We start from the raw sequence: 20,270 nt of genomic DNA, 5'->3' as shown, positions 1-20,270 counted from the left end.
TATTAAAGCAGTCATTCTGGAAAAATCCTGAAACAGCACGTACCTAGAGGTATGCATCCCTACATTTTTCCTTGCAAACAAACCGAAACCCAAACCAACGAGAAACGTTTTCCGGACGTTTTCTTATCAGCATCACTGTCTAGAGTCAGTGACAACTTCACTCCTACAATTGGGACCTCCCACTCATCCGTGGAAGGTTCTTGAGATTGGCTGCCAACCTTTGCACGACGCCCTCGCTTCGCGATGTAGTGCCGGCTTTCTCTCGCTCCCCCACACTCTTAAAAATGAACTTCACCACATAGCACGCTCATAGCCAACCATCATCCCGAATGACAACGTTCTCGCCCCTGATTTGTTGAAAACGGGAGGAGGAGCCTATTTTGTGCCCAATATGCACGGCACAAAAAAGGCTATTTTGTGCCATTATGCACGGCACAAAATAGGCTCCTCCTCCCGTTTTAAACAAATGAGGGGCGAGAACGTTGTCATTCGGGATGATGGTTGGCTAGGAGCGTGCTCTGTGGTGAAGTTCATTTCTAAGAGTGCAGTGCCCACTTGGCCGCGCCGCTACATTCGCGAGCGTGAAGCAATTCTGCTGTGGGGGCGGGCTTAAGTGTATGAGTTATGTCGTCACTGACTATAGGAAAATCTTGGGGCTTTGTCGTAGCGTTGAGGAGTCGTAAACTCGTCGTCATTCGTGTATATATCAATTTTTCTGTCCTCCGGATCAATGAGAACCAGGCAGCCAAGCAATATGGAATTGGGTGCAGCAAGACTAGCTTCATTTGAGTGCTATCGTCGCTTGGAATTGTGGGAGTTTACTAATACAAAAGAAACAAACGGCCTCCAAACTGTTCCCATTTCTTCCCTACCGGTCCACAGTCCACGACGTGTCAAGTTCAGCGAAAGCGAAATGTGAAGCATGATTCTTCGTTCCCCCGCTTAGCAAGCGCCCAAGATGCAACACGTGTGCAAAGACCACTGGGATTTACTGAACTCCTCCACTGGGTGCCGGAAGACTAGCTTCCTTTGTGTACACAAGGGGAGCTAATATTCAGGTGGATTAGTCACAGGCGCTAGAATATTTCCAAGCCTAGAGGAACGCCACCACGTGTCGTAGCAATGAATTAAAAACAACAATGAACGAAGAAGTTCGACTATCTTCGTTTATGGTGCACTGGTATGTTCTCGGAGCCACAGCAGTTCGAAGAAGAAGAATGTTCTAGTTCACCATAAACGATGACATCGGGGTAGGTAGGGAACCAATCACAAGCTGTCAGATCGTCAATCAGGACTCGCTTTCTGCAAGGAGCCACTCCGCCTGTGAAAGCTAGTAAGTCCGTTCTTTTTCGATATGGTAGAGCTCGTGGACGTAGTGGATAGGGCAGTACGGGTCTTTAGTGTACTTGTCGCCGCGGTGCTCGTCACTGCTGCCATAAAAGAGGAGGACATCTTCTTTAGGGTGGCGTGGTCCATACTCGCACTGGCTTTATTGGTGGCCGCGCGCCCCGATAAGCTGTGCAAGTCATGCTGCGGGCATATCTTCTCCTCGGAGGAGGATATGATCCCGCAGCTGACTGTGGACCACATGCCATCCGTATGGCAGTGCGTGGAGCCAAGCACCACGGTGACAATGAGTGACTAACGTTTAGCATTCTTGGCTACTGTTGTATAGCAGTTTGGAATGTAATATTTTAGCAGTACGTTACCTAGTTTTTAATAGTACTGTGACTAACTTTCAGCATTTAGTTAGCCTAATCGATTAATGTTTTGGTAGCAGTTTAGAACGTATATGTTAGTAATGCCTTAGTATTGAGTTAGTTCGTAGTAGTAGTGTGACTAGTGTTTATAATATAGATAGTATAATCGCCTAGTGTTTTAGTAGCAGTTAAGAACGTATATTTTATTAATGCTTTAGTATTGAATTAGTTCGTAGTAGTAGAGTGACTAGGGTTTAGAAGTTAGATAGTATAATCGCTTAGTGTTGTAGTAGCAGTTTAGAGTGTATATTTTAGTAATGCTGTAGTATTGAATTAGTTCGTAGTAGTAGAGTGACTAGTGTTTAGAATTTAGATAGTATAATCGCTTAGTGTTGTAGTAGCAGTTTAGAGTGTATATTTTAGTAGTAATTCGGTATTTAGTTAGTTCGTAGTAGAGTACCTAACGTTTTGCATTCATGTAATATAGTCGTTTAGTGTTTAGCAGCTTACGTTTGCTGTTCATTTAGTATAATGGTTTAGATTTTTAGTAGCTGTTTAAAATGCTATATTTTAGTAGTACTTCGGTATTTAGTTAATTCTTACTAGTTGAATGACTAACGTTTACCACTTATATCGTATAGTAATCGTTTAGCAGTTTTGTAGTAGTTTGGAATGTGCATTCTTGTAGCACTTTAGTATACAGTTAGTTCTTAGTAGTAGGGTGACTAACTTTCAGCATTTAGTTAGTATACTCGTTTAGTGTTTAGTAGCAGTTTAGAAAGTATATGTTAGTAGCACTTTAGTGTGTAGATAGTTCTTAGTAGTAGTCAGTAAGGTTTAGCGTTCAGGTAGTATAATCGTTTAGTGTTTTGGTAGCAGTTTATAATGTATATTTTAGTAGCACTTCAGTATTGAGTTACTTCGTAGTAGTAGAGTGACTAGTGTTTAGAATTAGATAGCATAATCGCCTAGTGTTTTAGTAGCAGTTTAGAACGTATATTTTAGTAATGCCTTAGTATTGAGTTAGTTCGTAGTAGTAGAGTGACTAGAGTTGAGAATTTAGATAGTATAATCGCCTCGTGGTGGAGTGGCAATTTAGAATGTATATTTTAGTAGTACTTCAGTATGTAGTTAATTCTTACTAGCAGAGTGACTAACGTTTACGACTTATATCGTATAGTAATCGTTTAGCAGTTTTGTAGTAGTTTGGAATGTGCATTCTTGTAGCACTTTAGTATACAGTTAGTTCTTAGTAGTAGGGGGACTAACTTTCAGCATTTAATTAGTATGCTCGGTTAGTGTTTAGTAGCAGATTAGAAAGTATATGTTAGTAGCACTTTAGTGTGTAGATAGTTCGTGTGTAGCGAAGCAATTCTGCTGTGGGGGCGGGGTCAAGTGTATCAGTTATGTCTTCACTGACTATAGGAAAATCTTGGGGCTTCGTCGTAGCGTTGAGGGGTCGTAAACTCGTCGTCATTCGCGTATATATCAATTTTTGTGTCCTCCGGATCAATGAGAACCAGGCAGCCAAGCAATATGGAATTGGATGCAGCAAGACTAACTTCCTTTGAGTGCTTACCGTCGCTTGGAATTGTGGTAGTTTACTAATACAAAAGAAACAAACGGCCTCCAAACTGTTCCCATTTCTTCCCTACCGGTCCACAGTCCACGACGTGTCAAGGTCAGCGAAAGCGAAATGTGAAGGATTATTGTTCGTTCCCCCGCTGAGCAAGCGCCCAAGATGCAACGCGTGTGCAAGACCACTGGGATTTACCGAACCCCTCCACTGGGTGCCGGAAGACTAGCTTCCTTTGTGTACACACGGGGAGCTAATATTCAGGTGGATTAGTCAGAGGCGCTAGAATATTTCCAAGCCTAGAGGAACGCCACCACGTGTCGTAGCAATGAATTAAAAACAACAATGAACGAAGAAGTTCGACTATCTTCGTTTATGGTGCACTGGTATGTTCTCGGCGCCACAGCAGTTCGAAGAAGAAGAATGTTCTAGTTCACCATAAACGATGACATCGGGGTAGGTAGGGAACCAATCACAAGCTGTCAGATCGTCAATCAGGACTCGCTTTCTGCAAGGAGCCACTCCGCCTGTGAAAGCTAGTAAGTCCGTTCTTTTTCGATATGGTAGAGCTCGTGGACGTAGTGGATAGGGCAGTACGGGTCTTTAGTGTACTTGTCGCCGCGGTGCTCGTCACTGCTGCCATAAAAGAGGAGGACATCTTCTTTAGGGTGGCGTGGTCCATACTCGCACTGGCTTTATTGGTGGCCGCGCGCCCCGATAAGCTGTGCAAGTCATGCTGCGGGCATATCTTCTCCTCGGAGGAGGATATGATCCCGCAGCTGACTGTGGACCACATGCCATCCGTATGGCAGTGCGTGGAGCCAAGCACCACGGTGACAATGAGTGACTAACGTTTAGCATTCTTGGCTACTGTTGTATAGCAGTTTGGAATGTAATATTTTAGCAGTACGTTACCTAGTTTTTAATAGTACTGTGACTAACTTTCAGCATTTAGTTAGCCTAATCGATTAATGTTTTGGTAGCAGTTTAGAACGTATATGTTAGTAATGCCTTAGTATTGAGTTAGTTCGTAGTAGTAGTGTGACTAGTGTTTATAATATAGATAGTATAATAATCGCCTAGTGTTTTAGTAGCAGTTAAGAACGTATATTTTATTAATGCTTTAGTATTGAATTAGTTCGTAGTAGTAGAGTGACTAGGGTTTAGAAGTTAGATAGTATAATCGCTTAGTGTTGTAGTAGCAGTTTAGAGTGTATATTTTAGTAATGCTGTAGTATTGAATTAGTTCGTAGTAGTAGAGTGACTAGTGTTTAGAATTTAGATAGTATAATCGCTTAGTGTTGTAGTAGCAGTTTAGAGTGTATATTTTAGTAGTAATTCGGTATTTAGTTAGTTCGTAGTAGAGTACCTAACGTTTTGCATTCATGTAATATAATCGTTTAGTGTTTAGCAGCTTACGTTTGCTGTTCATTTAGTATAATGGTTTAGATTTTTAGTAGCTGTTTAAAATGCTATATTTTAGTAGTACTTCGGTATTTAGTTAATTCTTACTAGTTGAATGACTAACGTTTACCACTTATATCGTATAGTAATCGTTTAGCAGTTTTGTAGTAGTTTGGAATGTGCATTCTTGTAGCACTTTAGTATACAGTTAGTTCTTAGTAGTAGGGTGACTAACTTTCAGCATTTAGTTAGTATACTCGTTTAGTGTTTAGTAGCAGTTTAGAAAGTATATGTTAGTAGCACTTTAGTGTGTAGATAGTTCTTAGTAGTAGTCAGTAAGGTTTAGCGTTCAGGTGTATAATCGTTTAGTGTTTTGGTAGCAGTTTATAATGTATATTTTAGTAGCACTTCAGTATTGAGTTACTTCGTAGTAGTAGAGTGACTAGTGTTTAGAATTAGATAGCATAATCGCCTAGTGTTTTAGTAGGAGTTTAGAACGTATATTTTAGTAATGCCTTAGTATTGAGTTAGTTCGTAGTAGTAGAGTGACTAGAGTTGAGAATTTAGATAGTATAATCGCCTCGTGGTGGAGTGGCAATTTAGAATGTATATTTTAGTAGTACTTCAGTATGTAGTTAATTCTTACTAGCAGAGTGACTAACGTTTACGACTTATATCGTATAGTAATCGTTTAGCAGTTTTGTAGCAGTTTGGAATGTGCATTCTTGTAGCACTTTAGTATACAGTTAGTTCTTAGTAGTAGGGGGACTAACTTTCAGCATTTAATTAGTATGCTCGGTTAGTGTTTAGTAGCAGATTAGAAAGTATATGTTAGTAGCACTTTAGTGTGTAGATAGTTCGTGTGTAGCGAAGCAATTCTGCTGTGGGGGCGGGGTCAAGTGTATCAGTTATGTCTTCACTGACTATAGGAAAATCTTGGGGCTTCGTCGTAGCGTTGAGGGGTCGTAAACTCGTCGTCATTCGCGTATATATCAATTTTTGTGTCCTCCGGATCAATGAGAACCAGGCAGCCAAGCAATATGGAATTGGATGCAGCAAGACTAACTTCCTTTGAGTGCTTACCGTCGCTTGGAATTGTGGGAGTTTACTAATACAAAAGAAACAAACGGCCTCCAAACTGTTCCCATTTCTTCCCTACCGGTCCACAGTCCACGACGTGTCAAGGTCAGCGAAAGCGAAATGTGAAGGATTATTGTTCGTTCCCCCGCTGAGCAAGCGCCCAAGATGCAACGCGTGTGCAAGACCACTGGGATTTACCGAACCCCTCCACTGGGTGCCGGAAGACTAGCTTCCTTTGTGTACACACGGGGAGCTAATATTCAGGTGGATTAGTCACAGGCGCTAGAATATTTCCAAGCCTAGAGGAACGCCACCACGTGTCGTAGCAATGAATTAAAAACAACAATGAACGAAGAAGTTCGACTATCTTCGTTTATGGTGCACTGGTATGTTCTCGGCGCCACAGCAGTTCGAAGAAGAAGAATGTTCTAGTTCACCATAAACGATGACATCGGGGTAGGTAGGGAACCAATCACAAGCTGTCAGATCGTCAATCAGGACTCGCTTTCTGCAAGGAGCCACTCCGCCTGTGAAAGCTAGTAAGTCCGTTCTTTTTCGATATGGTAGAGCTCGTGGACGTAGTGGATAGGGCAGTACGGGTCTTTAGTGTACTTGTCGCCGCGGTGCTCGTCACTGCTGCCATAAAAGAGGAGGACATCTTCTTTAGGGTGGCGTGGTCCATACTCGCACTAGCTTTATTGGTGGCCGCGCGCCCCGATAAGCTGTGCAAGTCATGCTGCGGGCATATCTTCTCCTCGGAGGAGGATATGATCCCGCAGCTGACTGTGGACCACATGCCATCCGTATGGCAGTGCGTGGAGCCAAGCACCACGGTGACAATGAGTGACTAACGTTTAGCATTCTTGGCTACTGTTGTATAGCAGTTTGGAATGTAATATTTTAGCAGTACGTTACCTAGTTTTTAATAGTACTGTGACTAACTTTCAGCATTTAGTTAGCCTAATCGATTAATGTTTTGGTAGCAGTTTAGAACGTATATGTTAGTAATGCCTTAGTATTGAGTTAGTTCGTAGTAGTAGTGTGACTAGTGTTTATAATATAGATAGTATAATCGCCTAGTGTTTTAGTAGCAGTTAAGAACGTATATTTTATTAATGCTTTAGTATTGAATTAGTTCGTAGTAGTAGAGTGACTAGGGTTTAGAAGTTAGATAGTATAATCGCTTAGTGTTGTAGTAGCAGTTTAGAGTGTATATTTTAGTAATGCTGTAGTATTGAATTAGTTCGTAGTAGTAGAGTGACTAGTGTTTAGAATTTAGATAGTATAATCGCTTAGTGTTGTAGTAGCAGTTTAGAGTGTATATTTTAGTAGTAATTCGGTATTTAGTTAGTTCGTAGTAGAGTACCTAACGTTTTGCATTCATGTAATATAGTCGTTTAGTGTTTAGCAGCTTACGTTTGCTGTTCATTTAGTATAATGGTTTAGATTTTTAGTAGCTGTTTAAAATGCTATATTTTAGTAGTACTTCGGTATTTAGTTAATTCTTACTAGTTGAATGACTAACGTTTACCACTTATATCGTATAGTAATCGTTTAGCAGTTTTGTAGTGGTTTGGAATGTGCATTCTTGTAGCACTTTAGTATACAGTTAGTTCTTAGTAGTAGGGTGACTAACTTTCAGCATTTAGTTAGTATACTCGCTTAGTGTTTAGTAGCAGTTTAGAAAGTATATGTTAGTAGCACTTTAGTGTGTAGATAGTTCTTAGTAGTAGTCAGTAAGGTTTAGCGTTCAGGTAGTATAATCGTTTAGTGTTTTGGTAGCAGTTTATAATGTATATTTTAGTAGCACTTCAGTATTGAGTTACTTCGTAGTAGTAGAGTGACTAGTGTTTAGAATTAGATAGCATAATCGCCTAGTGTTTTAGTAGCAGTTTAGAACGTATATTTTAGTAATGCCTTAGTATTGAGTTAGTTCGTAGTAGTAGAGTGACTAGAGTTGAGAATTTAGATAGTATAATCGCCTCGTGGTGGAGTGGCAATTTAGAATGTATATTTTAGTAGTACTTCAGTATGTAGTTAATTCTTACTAGCAGAGTGACTAACGTTTACGACTTATATCGTATAGTAATCGTTTAGCAGTTTTGTAGCAGTTTGGAATGTGCATTCTTGTAGCACTTTAGTATACAGTTAGTTCTTAGTAGTAGGGGGACTAACTTTCAGCATTTAATTAGTATGCTCGGTTAGTGTTTAGTAGCAGATTAGAAAGTATATGTTAGTAGCACTTTAGTGTGTAGATAGTTCGTGTGTAGCGAAGCAATTCTGCTGTGGGGGCGGGGTCAAGTGTATCAGTTATGTCTTCACTGACTATAGGAAAATCTTGGGGCTTCGTCGTAGCGTTGAGGGGTCGTAAACTCGTCGTCATTCGCGTATATATCAATTTTTGTGTCCTCCGGATCAATGAGAACCAGGCAGCCAAGCAATATGGAATTGGATGCAGCAAGACTAACTTCCTTTGAGTGCTTACCGTCGCTTGGAATTGTGGGAGTTTACTAATACAAAAGAAACAAACGGCCTCCAAACTGTTCCCATTTCTTCCCTACCGGTCCACAGTCCACGACGTGTCAAGTTCAGCGAAAGCGAAATGTGAAGCATGATTCTTCGTTCCCCCGCTTAGCAAGCGCCCAAGATGCAACACGTGTGCAAAGACCACTGGGATTTACTGAACTCCTCCACTGGGTGCCGGAAGACTAGCTTCCTTTGTGTACACACGGGGAGCTAATATTCAGGTGGATTAGTCACAGGCGCTAGAATATTTCCAAGCCTAGAGGAACGCCACCACGTGTCGTAGCAACGAATTAAAAACAATAATGAACGAAGAAGTTCGACTATCTTCGTTTATGGTGCACTGGCATGTTCTCGGTGCCACAACAGTTCGAAGAAGAAGAATGTTCTAGTTCACCATAAACGATGACATCGGGGTAGGTAGGGAACCAATCACAAGCTGTCAGATCGTCAATCAGGACTCGCTTTCTGCAAGGAGCCACTCCGCCTGTGAAAGCTAGTAAGTCCGTTCTTTTTCGATATGGTAGAGCTCGTGGACGTAGTGGATAGGGCAGTACGGGTCTTTAGTGTACTTGTCGCCGCGGTGCTCGTCACTGCTGCCATAAAAGAGGAGGACATCTTCTTTAGGGTGGCGTGGTCCATACTCGCACTGGCTTTATTGGTGGCCGCGCGCCCCGATAAGCTGTGCAAGTCATGCTGCGGGCATATCTTCTCCTCGGAGGAGGATATGATCCCGCAGCTGACTGTGGACCACATGCCATCCGTATGGCAGTGCGTGGAGCCAAGCACCACGGTGACAATGAGTGACTAACGTTTAGCATTCTTGGCTACTGTTGTATAGCAGTTTGGAATGTAATATTTTAGCAGTACGTTACCTAGTTTTTAATAGTACTGTGACTAACTTTCAGCATTTAGTTAGCCTAATCGATTAATGTTTTGGTAGCAGTTTAGAACGTATATGTTAGTAATGCCTTAGTATTGAGTTAGTTCGTAGTAGTAGTGTGACTAGTGTTTATAATATAGATAGTATAATCGCCTAGTGTTTTAGTAGCAGTTAAGAACGTATATTTTATTAATGCTTTAGTATTGAATTAGTTCGTAGTAGTAGAGTGACTAGGGTTTAGAAGTTAGATAGTATAATCGCTTAGTGTTGTAGTAGCAGTTTAGAGTGTATATTTTAGTAATGCTGTAGTATTGAATTAGTTCGTAGTAGTAGAGTGACTAGTGTTTAGAATTTAGATAGTATAATCGCTTAGTGTTGTAGTAGCAGTTTAGAGTGTATATTTTAGTAGTAATTCGGTATTTAGTTAGTTCGTAGTAGAGTACCTAACGTTTTGCATTCATGTAATATAATCGTTTAGTGTTTAGCAGCTTACGTTTGCTGTTCATTTAGTATAATGGTTTAGATTTTTAGTAGCTGTTTAAAATGCTATATTTTAGTAGTACTTCGGTATTTAGTTAATTCTTACTAGTTGAATGACTAACGTTTACCACTTATATCGTATAGTAATCGTTTAGCAGTTTTGTAGTAGTTTGGAATGTGCATTCTTGTAGCACTTTAGTATACAGTTAGTTCTTAGTAGTAGGGTGACTAACTTTCAGCATTTAGTTAGTATACTCGTTTAGTGTTTAGTAGCAGTTTAGAAAGTATATGTTAGTAGCACTTTAGTGTGTAGATAGTTCTTAGTAGTAGTCAGTAAGGTTTAGCGTTCAGGTAGTATAATCGTTTAGTGTTTTGGTAGCAGTTTATAATGTATATTTTAGTAGCACTTCAGTATTGAGTTACTTCGTAGTAGTAGAGTGACTAGTGTTTAGAATTAGATAGCATAATCGCCTAGTGTTTTAGTAGCAGTTTAGAACGTATATTTTAGTAATGCCTTAGTATTGAGTTAGTTCGTAGTAGTAGAGTGACTAGAGTTGAGAATTTAGATAGTATAATCGCCTCGTGGTGGAGTGGCAATTTAGAATGTATATTTTAGTAGTACTTCAGTATGTAGTTAATTCTTACTAGCAGAGTGACTAACGTTTACGACTTATATCGTATAGTAATCGTTTAGCAGTTTTGTAGTAGTTTGGAATGTGCATTCTTGTAGCACTTTAGTATACAGTTAGTTCTTAGTAGTAGGGGGACTAACTTTCAGCATTTAATTAGTATGCTCGGTTAGTGTTTAGTAGCAGATTAGAAAGTATATGTTAGTAGCACTTTAGTGTGTAGATAGTTCGTGTGTAGCGAAGCAATTCTGCTGTGGGGGCGGGGTCAAGTGTATCAGTTATGTCTTCACTGACTATAGGAAAATCTTGGGGCTTCGTCGTAGCGTTGAGGGGTCGTAAACTCGTCGTCATTCGCGTATATATCAATTTTTGTGTCCTCCGGATCAATGAGAACCAGGCAGCCAAGCAATATGGAATTGGATGCAGCAAGACTAACTTCCTTTGAGTGCTTACCGTCGCTTGGAATTGTGGGAGTTTACTAATACAAAAGAAACAAACGGCCTCCAAACTGTTCCCATTTCTTCCCTACCGGTCCACAGTCCACGACGTGTCAAGTTCAGCGAAAGCGAAATGTGAAGCATGATTCTTCGTTCCCCCGCTTAGCAAGCGCCCAAGATGCAACACGTGTGCAAAGACCACTGGGATTTACTGAACTCCTCCACTGGGTGCCGGAAGACTAGCTTCCTTTGTGTACACACGGGGAGCTAATATTCAGGTGGATTAGTCACAGGCGCTAGAATATTTCCAAGCCTAGAGGAACGCCACCACGTGTCGTAGCAATGAATTAAAAACAACAATGAACGAAGAAGTTCGACTATCTTCGTTTATGGTGCACTGGTATGTTCTCGGCGCCACAGCAGTTCGAAGAAGAAGAATGTTCTAGTTAACCATAAACGATGACATCGGGGTAGGTAGGGAACCAATCACAAGCTGTCAGATCGTCAATCAGGACTCGCTTTCTGCAAGGAGCCACTCCGCCTGTGAAAGCTAGTAAGTCCGTTCTTTTTCGATATGGTAGAGCTCGTGGACGTAGTGGATAGGGCAGTACGGGTCTTTAGTGTACTTGTCGCCGCGGTGCTCGTCACTGCTGCCATAAAAGAGGAGGACATCTTCTTTAGGGTGGCGTGGTCCATACTCGCACTGGCTTTATTGGTGGCCGCGCGCCCCGATAAGCTGTGCAAGTCATGCTGCGGGCATATCTTCTCCTCGGAGGAGGATATGATCCCGCAGCTGACTGTGGACCACATGCCATCCGTATGGCAGTGCGTGGAGCCAAGCACCACGGTGACAATGAGTGACTAACGTTTAGCATTCTTGGCTACTGTTGTATAGCAGTTTGGAATGTAATATTTTAGCAGTACGTTACCTAGTTTTTAATAGTACTGTGACTAACTTTCAGCATTTAGTTAGCCTAATCGATTAATGTTTTGGTAGCAGTTTAGAACGTATATGTTAGTAATGCCTTAGTATTGAGTTAGTTCGTAGTAGTAGTGTGACTAGTGTTTATAATATAGATAGTATAATCGCCTAGTGTTTTAGTAGCAGTTAAGAACGTATATTTTATTAATGCTTTAGTATTGAATTAGTTCGTAGTAGTAGAGTGACTAGGGTTTAGAAGTTAGATAGTATAATCGCTTAGTGTTGTAGTAGCAGTTTAGAGTGTATATTTTAGTAATGCTGTAGTATTGAATTAGTTCGTAGTAGTAGAGTGACTAGTGTTTAGAATTTAGATAGTATAATCGCTTAGTGTTGTAGTAGCAGTTTAGAGTGTATATTTTAGTAGTAATTCGGTATTTAGTTAGTTCGTAGTAGAGTACCTAACGTTTTGCATTCATGTAATATAATCGTTTAGTGTTTAGCAGCTTACGTTTGCTGTTCATTTAGTATAATGGTTTAGATTTTTAGTAGCTGTTTAAAATGCTATATTTTAGTAGTACTTCGGTATTTAGTTAATTCTTACTAGTTGAATGACTAACGTTTACCACTTATATCGTATAGTAATCGTTTAGCAGTTTTGTAGTAGTTTGGAATGTGCATTCTTGTAGCACTTTAGTATACAGTTAGTTCTTAGTAGTAGGGTGACTAACTTTCAGCATTTAGTTAGTATACTCGTTTAGTGTTTAGTAGCAGTTTAGAAAGTATATGTTAGTAGCACTTTAGTGTGTAGATAGTTCTTAGTAGTAGTCAGTAAGGTTTAGCGTTCAGGTAGTATAATCGTTTAGTGTTTTGGTAGCAGTTTATAATGTATATTTTAGTAGCACTTCAGTATTGAGTTACTTCGTAGTAGTAGAGTGACTAGTGTTTAGAATTAGATAGCATAATCGCCTAGTGTTTTAGTAGCAGTTTAGAACGTATATTTTAGTAATGCCTTAGTATTGAGTTAGTTCGTAGTAGTAGAGTGACTAGAGTTGAGAATTTAGATAGTATAATCGTCTCGTGGTGGAGTGGCAATTTAGAATGTATATTTTAGTAGTACTTCAGTATGTAGTTAATTCTTACTAGCAGAGTGACTAACGTTTACGACTTATATCGTATAGTAATCGTTTAGCAGTTTTGTAGTAGTTTGGAATGTGCATTCTTGTAGCACTTTAGTATACAGTTAGTTCTTAGTAGTAGGGGGACTAACTTTCAGCATTTAATTAGTATGCTCGGTTAGTGTTTAGTAGCAGATTAGAAAGTATATGTTAGTAGCACTTTAGTGTGTAGATAGTTCGTGTGTAGCGAAGCAATTCTGCTGTGGGGGCGGGGTCAAGTGTATCAGTTATGTCTTCACTGACTATAGGAAAATCTTGGGGCTTCGTCGTAGCGTTGAGGGGTCGTAAACTCGTCGTCATTCGCGTATATATCAATTTTTGTGTCCTCCGGATCAATGAGAACCAGGCAGCCAAGCAATATGGAATTGGATGCAGCAAGACTAACTTCCTTTGAGTGCTTACCGTCGCTTGGAATTGTGGGAGTTTACTAATACAAAAGAAACAAACGGCCTCCAAACTGTTCCCATTTCTTCCCTACCGGTCCACAGTCCACGACGTGTCAAGTTCAGCGAAAGCGAAATGTGAAGGATTATTCTTCGTTCCCCCGCTGAGCAAGCGCCCAAGATGCAACGCGTGTGCAAGACCACTGGGATTTACTGAACTCCTCCACTGGGTGCCGGAAGACTAGCTTCCTTTGTGTACACACGGGGAGCTAATATTCAGGTGGATTAGTCACAGGCGCTAGAATATTTCCAAGCCTAGAGGAACGCCACCACGTGTCGTAGCAATGAATTAAAAACAACAATGAACGAAGAAGTTCGACTATCTTCGTTTATGGTGCACTGGTATGTTCTCGGCGCCACAGCAGTTCGAAGAAGAAGAATGTTCTAGTTCACCATAAACGATGACATCGGGGTAGGTAGGGAACCAATCACAAGCTGTCAGATCGTCAATCAGGACTCGCTTTCTGCAAGGAGCCACTCCGCCTGTGAAAGCTAGTAAGTCCGTTCTTTTTCGATATGGTAGAGCTCGTGGACGTAGTGGATAGGGCAGTACGGGTCTTTAGTGTACTTGTCGCCGCGGTGCTCGTCACTGCTGCCATAAAAGAGGAGGACATCTTCTTTAGGGTGGCGTGGTCCATACTCGCACTGGCTTTATTGGTGGCCGCGCGCCCCGATAAGCTGTGCAAGTCATGCTGCGGGCATATCTTCTCCTCGGAGGAGGATATGATCCCGCAGCTGACTGTGGACCACATGCCATCCGTATGGCAGTGCGTGGAGCCAAGCACCACGGTGACAATGAGTGACTAACGTTTAGCATTCTTGGCTACTGTTGTATAGCAGTTTGGAATGTAATATTTTAGCAGTACGTTACCTAGTTTTTAATAGTACTGTGACTAACTTTCAGCATTTAGTTAGCCTAATCGATTAATGTTTTGGTAGCAGTTTAGAACGTATATGTTAGTAATGCCTTAGTATTGAGTTAGTTCGTAGTAGTAGTGTGACTAGTGTTTATAATATAGATAGTATAATCGCCTAGTGTTTTAGTAGCAGTTAAGAACGTATATTTTATTAATGCTTTAGTATTGAATTAGTTCGTAGTAGTAGAGTGACTAGGGTTTAGAAGTTAGATAGTATAATCGCTTAGTGTTGTAGTAGCAGTTTAGAGTGTATATTTTAGTAATGCTGTAGTATTGAATTAGTTCGTAGTAGTAGAGTGACTAGTGTTTAGAATTTAGATAGTATAATCGCTTAGTGTTGTAGTAGCAGTTTAGAGTGTATATTTTAGTAGTAATTCGGTATTTAGTTAGTTCGTAGTAGAGTACCTAACGTTTTGCATTCATGTAATATAATCGTTTAGTGTTTAGCAGCTTACGTTTGCTGTTCATTTAGTATAATGGTTTAGATTTTTAGTAGCTGTTTAAAATGCTATATTTTAGTAGTACTTCGGTATTTAGTTAATTCTTACTAGTTGAATGACTAACGTTTACCACTTATATCGTATAGTAATCGTTTAGCAGTTTTGTAGTAGTTTGGAATGTGCATTCTTGTAGCACTTTAGTATACAGTTAGTTCTTAGTAGTAGGGTGACTAACTTTCAGCATTTAGTTAGTATACTCGTTTAGTGTTTAGTAGCAGTTTAGAAAGTATATGTTAGTAGCACTTTAGTGTGTAGATAGTTCTTAGTAGTAGTCAGTAAGGTTTAGCGTTCAGGTAGTATAATCGTTTAGTGTTTTGGTAGCAGTTTATAATGTATATTTTAGTAGCACTTCAGTATTGAGTTACTTCGTAGTAGTAGAGTGACTAGTGTTTAGAATTAGATAGCATAATCGCCTAGTGTTTTAGTAGCAGTTTAGAACGTATATTTTAGTAATGCCTTAGTATTGAGTTAGTTCGTAGTAGTAGAGTGACTAGAGTTGAGAATTTAGATAGTATAATCGCCTCGTGGTGGAGTGGCAATTTAGAATGTATATTTTAGTAGTACTTCAGTATGTAGTTAATTCTTACTAGCAGAGTGACTAACGTTTACGACTTATATCGTATAGTAATCGTTTAGCAGTTTTGTAGTAGTTTGGAATGTGCATTCTTGTAGCACTTTAGTATACAGTTAGTTCTTAGTAGTAGGGGGACTAACTTTCAGCATTTAATTAGTATGCTCGGTTAGTGTTTAGTAGCAGATTAGAAAGTATATGTTAGTAGCACTTTAGTGTGTAGATAGTTCGTGTGTAGCGAAGCAATTCTGCTGTGGGGGCGGGGTCAAGTGTATCAGTTATGTCTTCACTGACTATAGGAAAATCTTGGGGCTTCGTCGTAGCGTTGAGGGGTCGTAAACTCGTCGTCATTCGCGTATATATCAATTTTTGTGTCCTCCGGATCAATGAGAACCAGGCAGCCAAGCAATATGGAATTGGATGCAGCAAGACTAACTTCCTTTGAGTGCTTACCGTCGCTTGGAATTGTGGGAGTTTACTAATACAAAAGAAACAAACGGCCTCCAAACTGTTCCCATTTCTTCCCTACCGGTCCACAGTCCACGACGTGTCAAGGTCAGCGAAAGCGAAATGTGAAGGATTATTGTTCGTTCCCCCGCTGAGCAAGCGCCCAAGATGCAACGCGTGTGCAAGACCACTGGGATTTACCGAACCCCTCCACTGGGTGCCGGAAGACTAGCTTCCTTTGTGTACACACGGGGAGCTAATATTCAGGTGGATTAGTCACAGGCGCTAGAATATTTCCAAGCCTAGAGGAACGCCACCACGTGCGTAGCAATGAATTAAAAACAACAATGAACGAAGAAGTTCGACTATCTACGTTAATGGTGCACTGGCATGTTCTCGGTGCCACAACAGTTCGAAGAAGAAGAATGTTCTAGTTAACCATAAACGATGATATCGGGGTAGGTAGGGAACCAATCACAAGGTGTCAGATCGTCAATCAGGACTCGCTTTCTGCAAGGAGCCACTCCGCCTGTGAAAGCTAGTAAGTCCGTTCTTTTTCGATATGGTAGAGCTCGTGGACGTAGTGGATAGGGCAGTACGGGTCTTTAGTGTACTTGTCGCCGCGGTGCTCGTCACTGCTGCCATAAAAGAGGAGGACATCTTCTTTAGGGTGGCGTGGTCCATACTCGCACTGGCTTTATTGGTGGCCGCGCGCCCCGATAAGCTGTGCAAGTCATGCTGCGGGCATATCTTCTCCTCGGAGGAGGATATGATCCCGCAGCTGACTGTGGACCACATGCCATCCGTATGGCAGTGCGTGGAGCCAAGCACCACGGTGACAATGAGTGACTAACGTTTAGCATTCTTGGCTACTGTTGTATAGCAGTTTGGAATGTAATATTTTAGCAGTACGTTACCTAGTTTTTAATAGTACTGTGACTAACTTTCAGCATTTAGTTAGCCTAATCGATTAATGTTTTGGTAGCAGTTTAGAACGTATATGTTAGTAATGCCTTAGTATTGAGTTAGTTCGTAGTAGTAGTGTGACTAGTGTTTAGAATATAGATAGTATAATCGCCTAGTGTTTTAGTAGCAGTTAAGAACGTATATTTTATTAATGCTTTAGTATTGAATTAGTTCGTAGTAGTAGAGTGACTAGGGTTTAGAAGTTAGATAGTATAATCGCTTAGTGTTGTAGTAGCAGTTTAGAGTGTATATTTTAGTAATGCTGTAGTATTGAATTAGTTCGTAGTAGTAGAGTGACTAGTGTTTAGAATTTAGATAGTATAATCGCTTAGTGTTCTAGTAGTAATTTAGAATGTATATTTTAGTAGTAATTCGGTATTTAGTTAGATCGTAGTAGAGTACCTAACGTTTTGCACTGATGTAATATAATCGTTTAGGGTTTAGTAGCTTACGTTTACTGTTCATTTAGTATAATGGTTTAGATTTCTAGTACCAGTTTAGAATGCTATATTTTAGTAGTACTTCGGTATTTAGTTAATTCTTACTAGTTGAATGACTAACGTTTACCACTTATATTGTATAGTAATCGTTTAGCAGTTCTGTAGTAGTTTGGAATGTGCATTCTTGTAGCACTTTAGTATACAGTTAGTTCTTAGTAGTAGGGTGACTAACTTTCAGCGTTTACTTAGTATACTCGTTTAGTGTTTAGTAGCAGTTTAGAAAGTATATGTTAGTAGCACTTTAATGTGTAGATAGTTGTTAGTAGTACTCAGTAAGGCTTAGCGTTCAGGTAGTATAATCGTTTAGTGTTTTGGTAGCAGTTTATAATGTATATTTTAGTAGTACTTCAGTATTGCGTTATTTCGTAGTAGTAGAGTGACTAGTGTTTAGAATTTAGATAGTACAATCGCCTAGTGTTTTAGTAGCAGTTTAGAACGTATCTTTTAGTAATGCCTTAGTATTGAATTGGTACGTAGTAGTAGAGTGACTAGTGTTTGGAATTTAGATTGCATAATCGCCTCGTGGTGTAGTGGCAATTTAGAATGTATATTTTAGTAGTACTTCAGTATTTAGTTAGTTCGTAGTACAGTGAGTAACGGTTTGTATTTGTGCAATATAACCGTTTAGTGTTTAGTAGCAATTTAGAATGTATATTTTAGTATTAATTACGTCTTAGCAGCAGAGTGACAAGCGGTGTAGCATTCAGTTAGCGTAACGGTTTAGTGTTGTGGTATCAGTTTTGAATGTGTATTCCAGTAGCACATTAGCATGTAGTTAATTCTTAGTAGCTTAGTGAGGAACGGTGAACGTCTAGGTAATATAAGCGGTTAATATTTTTGGTAGCAGGTTGAAATGCGTATTTGCACTTTAGTAATCGGTTCATCGTAGCAGAGCGACTAACGTTTAGTGTTCGGTTAGTATAATCGTTTAGAGTTTCCGTAGCAGTTTAGAATGCTATATTTTAGTAGTACTTCAGTGTTTAGTTAGTTCTTACTAGTATAGTGACTAACGTTTGGCACTTATTTCGTATACTAAATGTTTAGCAGTTTAGTAGCAGTTTGGAATGTGCATTCTTGTAGCACTTAGGTGTACAGTTAGTTCTGAGTAGTACAGTGAGCAACTTTCAGCATTTAGTTAGTATAATCGTTTAGTCTTTTGTAGCAGTTTAGAAGGTTTATGTTAGTAGTACTTTAGTGAGTAGACGGTTCTTTGTAATGTTTAGTGTTCAGCTAGTATAATCGTTTAGTGTTTTGGTAGCAGTTTATAATGTATATTTCAGTAGTACTTCAGTATTGAGTTAGTTCGTAGTAGTGGAGTGACTAATGTTTAGAATTTAGAGTATAATCGCCTAGGTTTGCAACACGGGGATGCCAGTGGTCCGTTGTTGCAGCCTGTACCGTACCCCAACGATTTCTCGAGCCGAGGTGCAGGCATTGCATCCTTACGGGGGCCTCTTTTCCCGACAGGAGTGTTAATTTGCGCCTTTTTTTACGATAAAAACAATATGTAATTGTAGAAAGCACGTTATTGCATCATAGTAGTCAGATACTTGGGTTCTTGATGGCATCACTTTACCAGCAATGAACTATACTCTCATGATGAAAGATGGAAGTCACTGAAAAGGTTAGCCAGCTGTAGGACTCGAACCCACATCTTCTGGATTACGTGGATGTGGGTTCCAGTGCTACCGCTGGCTAACTAGTGACTAGTGTTTAGAAATAGTATAATCGCTTAGTGTTGTAGTAGAAGTTTAGAATGTATATTTTAGTAATGCTTTAGTATTCAATTAGTTCGTAGTAGTAGAGTGACTAGTGTTTAGAATTTAGATAGTGTACTCGCTTAGTGTTGTAGTAGCAATTTAGAATGTATATTTTAGTATTTAGTTAGTTCTTTGCAGTAGATTGACAAGTGGTTTAGCATTCAGTTAGTGTAACCGTTTGGTGTTGTGGTATCAGTTTTGAATGCATATTCCAGTAGCACATTATAATGTAGTTAATTCTTAGTAGCAGAGTGGGTAACGCTTAACATTCAGGTAGTATAATCGATTAATGTTTTTGTAGCAAGTTAAAATGCATATTTGCATGGTAGTAATCAGTTAGTTCATCGTAGCAGAGCGACTAACGTTTAGTATTGAGTAAGTATAATCGTTTAGAGTTTTAGTAGCAGTTTATAATGCTATATTTTAGTAGTACTTCAGTATTTAGTTAGTTTTTAGTAGTACAGTGACTAACGTTTAGGACTTATGTCGTATAGTAGTCGTTGAGAGGTTTAGTAGAAGTTTGGAATATGCATTCTTGTAGCACTTTAGTATACGTATAATCGTTTAGTGTTAAAGTAGCACTTTAGAATGCGTTTAGAATCCAGAATATATGTGTTCGAGTACTGCAGCTGGATAACCTTTTCAGTGACTTTCTACTTTCTTCGTTCATCGTACTTAGGCAGTTGAGGTTTTGTGTCTTCCGTGTTCCAGGCTCAGAACACCACCCACAACCACCAATGTCCAGAGGACGTCCTGAAATGGTCGGAATATCTTTGTCAGAAAGTGACGTAAATAGGATGTCTTCTAGATGTCTATTTGCGATGTCCGTTGGGACAATAAAAGCGTACATCCTGTAGATATCCTACAGTTATCCTGTGGCTTATGTCTCATGTTAAATCAGAAGTTGCGATTGAAATCATTTGGTTTGAATTCCCAAAGTATGTGGTGGGTGTAATTCTCTCCCGACTTGCATGTCACTTTAATAATACAATGTACGTATTGTACAGCAACAAGGCAAAATACCTAAGCTCTATTGATATGCTACACAAATATTTTAATAATTAGCCCAAGTCTCATTTTATTTCTGATTACTTGATTTAATGTTTCTATGTAGTTATACATGCAGATCTCTTGGATGATCCATTCTTACTGGCATTAAGCACGGAGTCTTGCCTCAATCGGATCTCACTAATGAATGATTTAACACTTTTTGCGTGTCGTTCCAAACAGCACAGAGCACAAAAGGATATGTACAACAGCATATTAAAATGGTTAATGTCAAGCGCCACTGTGGTTGCACAGTCCTTTGACAAATTTCACTGCAATATTTGTGCAGAAACGTCTGAGCAGATAAGTC

General features: G+C 39.8%; 2 long non-coding RNA genes across 2 annotated transcripts; both read left to right on the top strand.

Annotated features, from left to right (window-relative positions):
- The first annotated feature begins 2,192 nt into the window (after nucleotides 1-2,192).
- Nucleotides 2,193-12,095, top strand: LOC135394530 (uncharacterized). The gene is made up of 4 exons (XR_010422930.1): nucleotides 2,193-3,815; nucleotides 5,850-6,299; nucleotides 8,332-8,782; nucleotides 10,815-12,095. It is a non-coding gene; the product is annotated as an uncharacterized LOC135394530 (long non-coding RNA).
- A 2,492-nt stretch (nucleotides 12,096-14,587) lies between these two features.
- LOC135394531 (uncharacterized) lies at nucleotides 14,588-19,787 on the top strand. Its single transcript, XR_010422931.1, has 2 exons — nucleotides 14,588-16,228; nucleotides 19,625-19,787. It is a non-coding gene; the product is annotated as an uncharacterized LOC135394531 (long non-coding RNA).
- Nucleotides 19,788-20,270: the final 483 nt, after the last annotated feature.

Source organism: Ornithodoros turicata, chromosome 5, assembly GCF_037126465.1.
Source record: "Ornithodoros turicata isolate Travis chromosome 5, ASM3712646v1, whole genome shotgun sequence".
Lineage (NCBI taxonomy): Eukaryota > Metazoa > Arthropoda > Arachnida > Ixodida > Argasidae > Ornithodoros > Ornithodoros turicata.
The sequence above is the reverse complement of the archived record's forward strand: the minus strand, read 5'-3'. Positions and strand labels throughout refer to the sequence as shown.